The 11,999-nt window shown below is 40.6% G+C and overlaps 1 long non-coding RNA gene across 1 annotated transcript in view; it reads right to left on the bottom strand.

Annotated features, from left to right (window-relative positions):
* Nucleotides 1-11,321, bottom strand: part of LOC104974280 (uncharacterized) — a 28,878-nt gene extending 17,557 nt beyond the window's left edge. Inside the window, exon 1 of the long non-coding RNA XR_001501956.3 lies at nt 10,474-11,321. This is a non-coding gene — a long non-coding RNA (uncharacterized lncRNA). The remainder of the gene's footprint in view (nt 1-10,473) is intronic.
* Between the last annotated feature and the right edge of the window lie 678 nt (nt 11,322-11,999).

The raw sequence follows: 11,999 nt of genomic DNA on the forward strand, positions 1-11,999 counted from the left end.
TGAAAAAGGCATAGGAATGAATTTTACTGTTTTCACAAAATTCACTGGGGTGACTTTTGCTATGATTGTACTTGTATTTTTGAGGAAACTAAGCTATTTTTGTAGCTGTCTGTTAATTGGCCTCTTGCTCTTAACAGTAGAATATGGGGAGAGATTCTTAATAGTTAACGCACATGGCTCATTAATCCCACTTAGTCTAGACAGCTTTCATCTGTGGATGTATGTGTCTCTGTGTATGCAGCTCTGTGTCATGGGAAAGTTATTTAAGTTTTCTGACCCTCAGTTTTCTCATACATAAAAAGGGATGATAAAAATCAAGGTTGTCCAAAGTCTATATGAAGCATTTAGAACGGTAAGCCCTGAAGTTAATAGTTATTGTTAGCCAGTGGAGAGGGAAGATTCATAAATAAATCTCCCTTAATATTTTGGCTTACTTTCTCCCAAGCCAAGATCATTTCACTTTGCTATTACCAACTGTTAAAATTCTATGTAAATACTATATAATTTCCTTTTCCCAGTGACATCTTTGTCCTCTCCAAAATAGACATTCTAGGATTGGACAGTGGTTAGGGAGACATCATTCATGCTACAATGGCCGTGCTTTGGGGCTTTGTGAAATTCTTTTTCTGAACGTAAATACTTTTAAAACAGAGTGCTGTTATCTCAAGGTCTGGCCTCTGGGTTTTAGATAAGCTGGGACTTTCCATCAGTCTTCTTGCTCATGGTAAACATCATCTCTTTCAGAATGCACCCTGTCTCTCTTGTAGGGCTCCAAACAAGTCAGATATTCAAACAGAAGGTTCCTGACACTGCCGTGAAGAAAGATGACTCTGGGAGGGATTTTCCATGTTACACCAGATTTGAAGGCCAAAGGGTCAGCTTGGGCACCTCGAGTCCTCCATCAATAATTCCAGCCAGGACAGGATCATCAATTCCCTTCATCTTAAGCAAGACCTGGGATCACTCTGTTAGAAGCTGAGCCAATGGCCTCAGATAATTTAACATTCTTCCCTTTACTAGGTTATCCTCAAATAGAACATCATGGGCCCATCTAAAGCCAGCAAGATTTAAAGGAAGTTGGAGAGTTTCCAGCTGTATACAGAAAACAACGTCTTTACTATACGGTAGATAAAAGTGAAGGGGAGAGGTCTCTTTAGGAAAATGTATTGAATCTTTTTAAGGAGTGATGGTACAGGGGTTCAGATGTCAAAAGCAAAAGCCTACCTAGAGAAGACAACCATGTGACTATTCCTTTCAGTTCCCATAATTAACTTGTGCTGCAAATCTGCATAAACGAATGTTATGAAACAGAATGTGAGAATGACTCTTCCATTTCTACAAATGAGACATTTATGCTAGCAAATTATAGGTCATTGTCCAAATGCTAACCATACCAGAAATTCCTTAAATACGATGATTATGTCACCTGTCTTTATTAGTATTCATTTATAAACAAGAGTCAATAAACTCCTAGTCAATGTGTAAGACATTAAAAGACCAATTAGCAAAAATTATCTACACCAAAAGAGCCACAGATAAACCTGGTTCCAGTTACTAAAAGGGGAAAACACACACATGTGAAACAAAACAAGTATGATCTGTAATTTTAGAAGAATTGGAAACAGCGATGTTTAAGGGAAACCAGTTGTTGACTGCCTGGCAATATTGGTACAACACGTACTACTTTGGGGTTCATTCTGTATTGGTGACAATGTGAAAGAGATGTGATATATTAATATCACCAGGAGATCTCTGTCCTGATGACAGTCTCACACGTGTCTCAATTTGTTATATTAAATTAATCTAAAAGAGAACAGGAATTTTTCTAAAGTTTTGTGTCTGTGAGGAATTAATTTTTAACCTTCCAGCTCACTTCCATATCTGTTATCTTCTGTCATTTCCTCTCCTGGGTCCAGAAGGAGGCCTGCCTATGAACTGAAAGATGAAGAGGAAGGCTCCTGGTTTGGGATGGGCACCTACTCTGGTCACATGTCATGCTGGAAGCCAGAATATTATGGCTCTTGAATTCCCTTCTACATGATCCTAAAGAAGGAAATACAAAGAGACAGATACAAGAATTTAATGTAATTATGAGTTATCATTTTGTCTCTAACAGATTTACAGAGAGATGAAAAAAATTGCTCAAAGGAGAATTTGCTTCAGAAAAAAAGGACTTGAAAGATCACACTCAAGCTTTCAATTTCTCTTCTTTGTTCACTTCTTACACACCTCTCCTTTCTTTGATTTGCCTTTTCTTTGTTAATATATTTCTAACTTTGTAGATTTTCAAATGCGACATCTTTTGCAGAACTAAACTGTAGTATTCATTTATTTTTAATCAGAAGGCAATGCATAATATTTATTCTTCCTGAAACATAAGGTCAGACTATTATTATTCATTCAACATTTTTCAGACTGATGATTTGAAATACAAACTGAAACTGTCTTCTTTTAAAGCTAAATTAGTAATTTTTTTTTCAAAATTCAATCTCCATATTTTTAACCCCAGGCCCCCCAAAAAGGTAATAAGCAGTTAATTTTGCATTACAATGTCATCAGCACTTCTGGCTGGTCCTCAGCTTTATTCTCAAGCTCTTCTAGGTTTCCACACAAAGGCCAACACCACAAGGGAAACCCTCCCTACCCCACATTTTGAATTTTAAGGAGTAAATACTCAGGCAGACACAAACAACCATGAACTTTCTCAATCCTCTCTTCTTACTTCCCATAGAAAGCAGGAGGATGATAAAGACAAGAAGGACAAAGATGAGATGGAACCAGGATGATTTTCAAAAAATCAAATCTACTAACATCCTCCTTCTCAAAAGCCTTCATGTCGACTCACAACCAAAGGGCCAGCACAACCCCAGAGAGAGAAATTCAAACTGATGACTTTTGAGATACAAATCGAAAACTCTTTTCTTAAAAGCTAAACTAGTAATTTTTTTTTTCCAAAATCAGTCTCCATACAATCAAGCGCCGAACACCCAGCCTTCCTCTGTCTCTCCTCCTGTTATCCAATTTGCTCCAGCTATGCTGTCTATTGGTGCTTCTCCAGACACATTCTGTTCTTTCCTGTCCAGGTCCCTGACTCTTCACAGGTGTTTTACAAACCATGACTGGTCTTCATAGCATTTGTCTTCCCGCCAGCTGGAAGAACGCTCACTCCTACTTATCGTTTTCAGGTGTCTTCTAAGCTGAGCTTATGTGTGTAAGCTCAGGCACTCCATCATGTTCAACTCTTTGAGGCCCCATGAACTGTAGCCCGCCAGGCTCCTCTGTCCATGGAGTTTTCCAGGCAAGACTACTGGAGTGGGTTGCCATTTCCTCCTCCAGGGGGTCTTCCCGACCCAGGGATCAAAACTGTGTCTCTTGCATCTCCTGCATCGGCAAGTATTTACCACTAGCACCACTTGGGAAGTCCTCAAGTTGAGATTATTGAACAATATTTAAAGTCTCCAACTTTGTCAGTGTTCTTACACTGCTTATTAGTAGGCTAGGAAGTCATGCGCATGGGCAAAATGTAAATAATGTAACTTTTCAAAGGAGGAAATTTTACATTTTAAATTTATATTGGCATATAGTAGATCTACAAGATTAGTTTCAGGCATACAGTAAAGTGATTCAGTTATACATATACATATATTTATTTCTTTACAGATTCTTTTTCCATACAGGTTATTACAGAATATGGAGTAGAGCTCTCTTTGCTATAGAGTAGGTCCCTGTTGATTATCTATTTTATATATAATAGTGTGTATATGTTAATCCCAACCTCCTAATTTATCCCCCGCCCCTGCCCTCCATTTCCCCTTTGGTAACCATAAGTTCGTGTGCTCTGAGTATGTTTCTGTTTTGTAAATAAGTTCATTTGGGCTTCTCACTTTCCACAATGACCCACATTCTTCCTACGGAGTGTGTATCTCTCTTACTTCATACCTTTAAAAAAAAGTTCATTTGTATCATCCTTTTAGCTTCCACACATATCATATGATATTTGTCTGACTTACCTCATAGAATAAGAATTTGTATTTTCATGTATTTGTATTTTCATGTATTTTCAGAAGTGGAATTGTCACCCTGGCCCAGCAACTCCACTTCTGAAAATTTACTCTAATGAATAATCCTATATTGACACAAGCAAGTGTATCATAGCAATGCTTCTACTACCAAAATGTTATTTTAAAAAATCAAAATTCCCATCAGTGAGATTCATGAACTAAATGATGGCTCATTCATCCCATGGAATGGAAGGGGATCTAGCACTGCATCAGGGAGTGTGTGTACTCAATCCATGTGGGACAATGAAAGCTAAATGAAATAAAAGTATTTGCAGCCTTGCAGAAGAAAGAAGGCACTTATGTCAATAAATTTAAAAAATTGTAGTCTGCATATTATAATCACTTTTTAAGCGGAAGTAATGTATTTTATTTATAGAAAATGTCTAAAAGAGTATGTGGTTATTTTTCATTAGCTGGGTAACTGTTTAAAATGTTTAGATAAGATACTGTGAAGTCAGGTAAACACCGTACCCTAAAAGGAACATATTGGATGGCCAAAAGCAAGGCTTTCCAGGAACAAACCAACCCAGACAAAAACCAGTAGGTTGCAAGCCTTGGAAAAGTCTAATCTATGTCTGTGGGTTAACCCAAGGACGTGCTAGGGAACTCCCCACCATGGAAAGCTGAAACACCCCATTATATAAGCCACAGTCGTCTTTACATCAGCTAATACGTGTTTTTAAAAAACAGAATTTTATTAGTTTGTTTTTTTTTTCAGAACTCCTCTTATTGCACCCATCTCACCACCCACATGCTCAGCTGAATCATTTCATCAAGGTGAGAATGAAACTCTTTTCCTACATTTTACCTCCAATCCCATTTTAACAGTTTGAAATCCATCCATCAACCAGAAAAATCTCAACTAGTACATCTTAAAAACACACAGAAAAGGTAAACTGAAAGCTGAATTGCACTTTCTTGGACATTTCATCCCCCAGTAGATTTTTCAAATTCCATGCTAGGTCATGATTGGGTAGCTTCATTGATTCACCACTAACCAGTCACCTGATGGCTTAAAACAGAGCTCGAAGTCTGTGAAAACAGAGATGTTATCACCAAAGTCAGGGGCCTGGGAGACAGCTGGCTTCTTTTACAGAAACTGACGTATCTGGAAGGAGATTCAGCCTGGCTTCTGAATGTAAACAGGAATTAGTCAGGTAGAAGCAGAACAAATAAGCACGCTGATTGAGAGATCTTTCCCAAAGAGCGGGCCCCGGGAAGTAGAACATACACCCAAACCCTCCCTGGGGTTTCAACCAGACTCAAGAGTCCAGAGAAGGAGGACAGGCTTTGGAGTGGACAAACCTGACTTAGAATACTGGTCCAGCCAGCTCCTAAGAGTATGTGCCAGGCAAATTGCAAAACTCTCTGAGTCTCGGTCTTCCTGCCAGGAAAATGGATGCAATTGTATCTACCTCACAGGGTCGTTGGGAATAACTAGAGCTAAAACGGGAACTCATAAAGCCTAGCACATCATGAATACTAAACAAATGGTGATACCGTTATACGAAGAGAAGAAAAGCCAAGTGGGATACCAGAAACATCCTTAAGGAAGAGGAGATTTCCAAACATTCTCTGTTCATTTCACACCAGTCAACGTCTGACAACGTCCAGCCAGAGTAGAAGGCACCAGCTGAATTCACTCACTCCATCCAGCTAGAGGTCAGTATTACACCAGTCTCCCAGAGGAGGAAAGTAGGGATCCTATTTCTAAAGAATTCTTCTGACTTTCCAGCCTCATGCCTGCCCTTCAGTGTCTTTTCCTACAATATTCAGGACAAATTCACCATCATGAGGAAGCATCTCCATGTCATCAGAGAATTTCATTAACTCCTCACTCATGGTTGTGATTGAGGGACTAGAGGCACAGATCTAAAAAATAAAGGGGGAAGGGATTTGAGAGAATAAGAATTACCAGCTGAATCTGGCATTCTTCACAGAAGGTTCATTTGAGTTACTGGAGCTTAATCATAAACCCATTATTTGGAAATGCAAAATTCATTGATGTTCAGGGACCTGGCATTTTTCAGCCAGCCTACTGCCTGCCAAATGAGATCCCACTTGCTTGAATGAGGCTAGAAAGGAGACCACTGTCGTTTCCAGGGGCCTTACTGGGTCATTTCCCATCACCTTACATGCCAGTGCAATCTGTTTTTCCCTCTCTGTCTCTCTGTCTCTTTCTATGTGAGTCTCTTTGTCTCTCTGTCTCTATCTTATGTCTCTCTGTTAGAAACACACACACACACAGAGTTCCCCAGGAGGATGATAAAAGCAATGGCTAAAGCAAAGTGACAAACAGCATTTCTGGAGCAAAAGGCTCACTGGCCTGGAAGAAATCTCAGACATCGTGTCCCCTATCTGTCTGATACGATTTCATCTAAAATCCTTCCCAGCTGAATGGAGATCAGGCCAGTCTAAATGATTGCCACAAAGTCGAACCTTCTTTTTTATTGCTTCATTCATTCATCCCAACAACAGACATTTATTAAATGTTAATAACAATAATAAAAGCCTACACTTGTTAAGCTCCTACAATACACTAAGTTTGCACTGCCAAGGTGGCTCAGCTGTAGAGAATCTGCCTGCAATGCTGGAAATGCAGGAGATGTGAGTTCGACCTTTGGGTTGGGAAGATCCCCTAGAGGAGGACATGGCAACCCACTCCAGTATTCTTGCCTGGAGAATCTCATGGATAGAAGAGTCTGGTGGGCTACAGTTCATAGGGTCACAAAGAATCAAACGCAACTGAAGTGACTGAGCACGCACCAACAAGCACCAAGTATAATGGTGGGGAAAAGAGCCAAGGTGCCCAGAGGTACAGGTCTTTCCTAGGTATTAAATAAATAGCTACAAACAAAAATATAGCATTACAGCCTCTAAACAGTGCTGTGAAGGAGCTCAGAAAGCTGTAAGTGTTCAACTAGAAACCTGACTTCATCTGGGGAAGACCATGATTTGTCCACGGAACTAAAGGAAGGTTGTGTCCTTAGAGCAAGTGGAGCAAAAGTCTAGAGAAGTGGGCTTGGGCTGGACCATCCTGATCTCATTAAGTTTAGAAAGGCTTTTGTCTTTTTCCTGAGCAGTGGGAAGACACTGAAGGACATCCATGGAATTAATCTTAAAAGAAAGCAGACAGCATGGAGTTAGTTTATAGCCACTTCATCAGAGCTTGGGCAGCTGGATTCCAGGCCTAAAGACTCAGCCTCCTTAATGCTAAACAGCGTCACAGAAAGGTAATAGTCTATACCCCTCCCCCCTTCCCAGCCACCCTTTCTCATAGGCTATCTATGATCAACAACAATTTGAATCCAATACATTTATTGAGTTCTCCCCCACTTCTACCCCATGCCTCTCCCTGTGAAGCTAAGGAGAGGCAAATAATCAAAATAAGACATGGATAAATAATCCCAAACCAAGGCAAAATATTGCAAGGGCTATAAAAGAGGTACTGAAACGGCAACTAAAAAAGGATAGCAGAGTTCAACCAAAAGATACAGAATGGAGACCGTGACTTTAAGTGGTGACTGTGCCACTTACTAACCATGTGATCCTGGACAGGTCAGTTCTGTGGGTTTAAGGTATCCTGATGCCCTAAGATTGAATTCTGTGTACCAAAATGATCACTGAGACATCTTCCTTGGATTTTTAAGTTAATAGTCAATTTTCTAAAGTTACACATTTAAACATATATTTTCTCCTTAGATTTTATGTTCCACATAAAAAAAAGCAACAAATATTGTTTTCCAGTTTATAAGCGGAGCAAATTTTAAGTATCAATTTTCTTAGTCACTTTTAAAGAGCCTTTCACCAATACTTGGTTACATCTAAAAACTTAGGTAATGGGATTCCTTCAGATAGTTTAAGCTTCATTTATAATTCAATTTTTCATTTTAAGATCAACTGTCTGACCAACAAATACTCCCAAATAGTTAACCTGATAAACTATGCTTATAAATGTGATTGAGATGAATTTCCACTTAAAGATATATCTCAATAATTTGTCAATTATACATTTTAAATTAGAATCACAAGAATATCATTTTAATAGGTCAAATTTTCTTAAGCATTACAAGTATATAAGGATACCAGAAATGGCCTCTTCCTTAATACAAAAATATTTATACTCTAGTCCTGATTACTTTAAACATGTATATATGTAATCTAAAACTTCCAAGGAATGAAAGATGCTTGCCCAGTAAGAAAGGCAACCATACCCCTGTTAACTGAAATTGCCTTGCACAGAGCTGTTTGGCTGGACAAGAGATTGGGCTCCTTGGGTGGTGCTTTTTGCAAACACTAAGAAAACTATTAAAATTGTTAAATCATCTCAAGGAAGTATGGGAGTTGCCATCTCAGCATTCTTGGGATTGCTTGTGATCAGAGATTTTGGCAACCTTGATGTGATGTCCTGAACTCAATTTTTAGAGGTTATGTCAACGAATCTGTAACTTCAAAAGAGACACAGTCATACTGTGGGACTCAAGTTATACACAGCCCCTGACCCAGCCTCACAAATGTCTACTCAACAAATGTCTGCAACTCCAATTCAACCTGATCTCTTGATTAGATCACAAGTTTTCTTTGGCTCCTAAGATCTCTGCAGGCCTCTTCCATCTAATGTTATAGGCACTTTAATGTAATAGAATCTAAAGCAATGTAAATGTCCTTTCTATTTAACTCTTTACAGAATCCTGCATTCTTTGGCTACTGAATTTAGATATGTCAGATGATTTTGTCTGATTTGTAATCATGGTTTACAAAGCCAGTCTAGCAATCTCAACGCTCTGGGCCTCTTTTTCCCTATGCTTAGTGTCACGTCACAGAGTTGCTGAGAATGAGAAAAATGTACAGGAAAGTACTTTGTGAATTACAAAGCATGGTACAAATACTAGTGCCCACCAGAGTCAGGAGAGAGATTGAAAGAGTGAATTAGGGGCACCATGAGAACACCGAGAAAGTAGTGATTACTTCTGTCTGGGCCTTCAACAGAGCTTCAGAGACAATGGAGCGTTTAGATGGCTGCCATCCACCATGACTAGTGATTACTTCTGTCTGGGCCTTCAACAGAGCTTCAGAGACAATGGAGCGTTTAGATGGCTGCCATCCACCATGACTAGTGGCTTCTCACCAGTCAGGTTTCAGTTCACATATCATCTCCTTTGGGAGGAGGCCCCCTGTCTAAACCAAACGTCCATCTTCAACCTCCCCTCCCATGTCATCCTACCTGCTGGTGTTCACAGGGCATTTATCACTCTCTCTAATTACCTAATGACCTTGCTCATTCATTTGTTATTTCCATTGTGCCCTCACTAGTATGGAAGTTCCAGGAGAGTTCAAATATCATCTGTGAAGTTTTGCATTGTGTCATCATATGTTAGGCCTCTGGTAAATAATAGGCATTCGATAAGTATCAAATAACTAAAATCACTCATTTCTTCAACAAATAGCCATTCAAAGTGTATCACAGTTCAGTCATAAAAAAGAATGAAATAATGCCATTTGCAGCAATATGGATGCACCTAGAGATTGTCATAGTAAGTGAAGTGGGTCAGACAGAGAAAGACAAATATTATATGATATTGCTCAAATGTAGAATCTAAAAAAAAAAGGTACAAATAAAGTCACGGATGTGGAAAACAAACTTATGGTTACCAAGGGGGAATGGGAGAGAGAAGGAATAAGTTGGGAAACTGGAAATGACATATATATACTGTGCTAAGCTGTGCGAAGTCGCTTCAGTCAAGTCGGATTCTGTGTGCCACCTGGGAAGCCCCCATATATATACTACTATATATAAAATAGATAATTAACCTACTGTATAGCACAGGGCACTCTACTCAGTACTCTGTAACGGGCCTATATGGGAAAAGAATCTAAAAGAGAGTGGATATATGTATATGTATGTATACATATATACATATATATATATAAAACTGATTCGCTTTGCTGTACACCTGAAACTAACACTCTAAATCAACTATATGCCAATAAAAATCAATTTAAAAAATAAAGTAAGCATAATCTTAAAGTTTTTAAAAAAGTGTATCAGGAGCCAGGAATTGTGCCTGTAAAGGAGAATTTCATCCATTTATGAAAAATGTCACTCTGCCTCCTTACCACTTCCTGCCTCCTCTTGCCACACCCTCCCTCAATCCCCACAAACAGACATGCAGAAGTTGCCTCTGCCTGGCTGCCTCCTGGTCCAGAGAAAAGAAGACCAAAGGCAGTGTGACCCTGTCCCCCTACCCAACTGCCACCAGAGGCTGCCCTGGCATCTGGCCAGACAGTGAAGGCTGGCTGACAGTTTCCGGGGCCCAGCCTGGTAAATACTCAGCTGCAGCAAAAGCCCCAGTTCAGGGAGCAATTAGAGAATGGGGCCCAGGTGTTCCTGGAGCCGCTGGTTCCTACTGACCAGAACATGCGGAGGCCGCCTATGACACAGCCCTCTTCCTCGGCCTTGACTTGATCACAGCAAACATGCCTGACCACGAGCTGTCCCCCAGGCACTTGCAGCTGGTTGGAAAACAAGCATGATCGTAAACACGTGTTGCCACGCCTGTAACCAAGACAAATCAGATCACCTGCCTCAGACCCACACGGTGCGGCGGGGGCGGGGAGGGGGACATGACTGTAAAATCCAGTTCTCTGAAGGTTCGACTGGTTTGTTATTGTTGTTTGGGATCTAATGTGACTCAGGATGCCTCGGTGGTGAGGAACAAAGTATCTTTTATTTGATTGTCCCCTGTTCATCAGCCTTGCTCTTGTCAAGGAGCCCAAACATTCTCATTCAAAGGCTGTATTTACAAATGAAGCGGGATGGCCATAAAATTGATGACCTTGCTGCTTCTGGAATCTCATAAAAAGTTTCCAAGCTGCTCCTCCCCAGAGCAAATAAGGGCGTTGCAGTTGCTGGTCCCCTGGCAGGACTCCAGCTGCGGCTATTACTTTCCTCCCTCGTCAGCTTTCCTCGGCAGACTTGCCTGCGTGTCAGGGTGCTTAACTCCAAAAGGGCTGCTGAGTTCAGAGCATTCAAATCCAGAGGTGGGGGCAACACAGAAAGCAAAGGGAGAAGGGAGCAAAAAGGCAGCATTGATCGAGATGCTGTTATGTGCCAGGCACTGTGCAAACGATTTTTTTCATGAATTTTCTTATCCAAGCTTTATCATTTATTCATAGGCTAGCCCACCCTGGAAGCTCTATCCCATGCGCCTATGTGTTGAAAATGTTTGGGGCAGATATTGCTCATTTTGTTGGGGTCCCATGAATATGGTTTATTAAGATATGTCTATTTTCTGATGGCTGGTATGGTAGAAGCAGCCAGGTGACACTGATGAGGTCAGTGAGAAGCAGTGTGCTTGCGTGTAGATGGGACTTCTGGGAATCTATTGTATTGCTATTTCATGGGCATGTGTCCTTTGCACTTTTCCATGCTTTCTTCTTTGAATATGGGTGTGTTTAGAGGAGCACACTCATTTTACGATCAAAAGGATAGTAAAATAGAAGGAAAGACCCTGGGACATAGATGGCAAAATGGAGATGCTCCCTCAACCTCCATCTCCCTGGCTCAGGATTCTTGTTATCATGAGAAATTAGTCCCCTTCTTTTTGGTGGCAACAGACTTGAGAATGGGCCCAGGTTTCCCACCTACTCCCCTTGCTTCTAAACCATAGAATAGGGCAAATGTGATGGGCTGTCCCTCCGTGATTACATTCAGTTCAGTTCAGTCACTCAGTCATGTCCGATTCTTTGCAACCCCATGAACTGCAGCACACCAGGCCTCCCTGTCCATCACCAACTCCCAGAGTCCATGTCCATTGTGTCGGTGACGCCATCCAACCATCTCATCCTCTGTCATCCCCTTCTCCTCCTACCCTCAATCTTTCCCAGCATCAGGGTCTTTTCAGATGAGTCTGCTCTCCGCATCAGATGGCCAAAGTA

This window comes from Bos taurus, chromosome 15 (assembly GCF_002263795.3).
Source record: "Bos taurus isolate L1 Dominette 01449 registration number 42190680 breed Hereford chromosome 15, ARS-UCD2.0, whole genome shotgun sequence".
Taxonomy (NCBI): domain Eukaryota; kingdom Metazoa; phylum Chordata; class Mammalia; order Artiodactyla; family Bovidae; genus Bos; species Bos taurus.